Source organism: Periplaneta americana, chromosome 5 (genome assembly GCF_040183065.1).
Source record: "Periplaneta americana isolate PAMFEO1 chromosome 5, P.americana_PAMFEO1_priV1, whole genome shotgun sequence".
Taxonomy (NCBI): domain Eukaryota; kingdom Metazoa; phylum Arthropoda; class Insecta; order Blattodea; family Blattidae; genus Periplaneta; species Periplaneta americana.
Genome location: NC_091121.1, coordinates 162,143,600 through 162,145,036, shown reverse-complemented (window position 1 = coordinate 162,145,036; position 1,437 = coordinate 162,143,600). Strand labels below are relative to the sequence as shown.

Genomic DNA, 1,437 nt, shown 5'->3' with positions numbered 1-1,437 from the left:
TCCTGCCTTGAGTGATAGGACATTCGGGGTGTATTTTTCGAAAATCTTACGAATTACCACCATTCGATAGTCAAAGGGTGTCGTCCTGCCTTCAGATATCGCATACCAAACGTAGGAATCCCACCACCAGATGTAGCAATATCACTACCTTCTGTAGCCATCTAGTCAGGAAAAGGTTATTGAAATGATGGAAAAGTATATATTCGGGATAATAATCCTTAGCAGCGAAAATGGGACTCACACGAGTTAAGTCGGGTTAATAACGATGAAAGAGTACGATGAAAGAGACTTTTTCTCCGTTCCATTACTCTTTCATTGTATGACGACGCAGAATATCTGCATGGAAATATCATATGTACTTCGGTACATTAAAATAATATATATGATATGCGTAAATCACTTCGTGATTTAAGACGGCGTTTATTCCGTCGGATCCCGGCCAACTAGTCACTCATAACGAGTGCACCTCAGCACATGTGTGTGGACTTCTGTCCTACGTTCATAGACATCTATGACGTAGTGCAGAGGGCGGCCACTAAAGGGAACCCAAGAGTTGGAACTTAAACAGACTATTCTGTCCGGCGCCGGGGTGGATATCCGGTGTGGCTTAGTGGATAAAGCATCAGCATGTAGAGCTGAAAACCCGGGTTCAAATCCCGGCGCCGGAGAGAATTTTTCTCCGTTCCATTACTCTCTCATCGTATGATGACGCAGAATATCTGCATGGAAATATCATATGTACTTCGGTACATTAAAATAATTAAAATAATATATCGGGTTAATAAATTTTGACAGAAATTAGCAACCCGAGTTAACTCGGGTTAATCAGGGAAATGGTTAAGCTTTGTGTCCTCTTTTTTAGAGATGTGAATCTGATCACCCTAGATATATCGATCACATGCGGAGACAAAGAAATAGAAAACATTGGAGAATGCTGGGTTTGCAATGAAAGACCTGTCCTTGGGAAGAAAACGATTAATGAATGTATTTATTCACACTGTAATGGGTATATACCCGGTGGCAGTGGTAACTAATTACACCCAATAATGACAATAATAAACTTATTAATTAAAAATACAGTTAGGGGAGAGTCGGGTAGTATCGGACGTCGGGTAATATCGGACAGTGAGTTTCTTTCATCTACCATACGATGATAGTACCTGATTGACATGGTTACGTTTCTGTGATGTCGCATAGAGAAACGTAACCATGTCATTCAGGTACTACTATATGGTGGTATATGAAAGAAACGCACTGTCCGATACTACCCGACTCTCCCCTAATAATAATACTAATAATTAATACTAACAATAATTTATAATAATAATAATAATAATAATAATAATAATAATAATAATAAGAGAATATCCTAAATTAAATGAAGCACGATCACTTAAAATAACATTTAGAATAAATGTAATTTGTATCTTAAATCTA

General features: G+C 37.9%; 1 non-coding gene across 1 annotated transcript; it reads left to right on the top strand.

The window, feature by feature from the left end:
- Nucleotides 1-596: 596 nt before the first annotated feature.
- Nucleotides 597-668, top strand: TRNAY-GUA (transfer RNA tyrosine (anticodon GUA)). The gene has a single exon. It is a non-coding gene; the product is annotated as a tRNA-Tyr (tRNA).
- The last annotated feature ends 769 nt before the right edge of the window (nucleotides 669-1,437 follow it).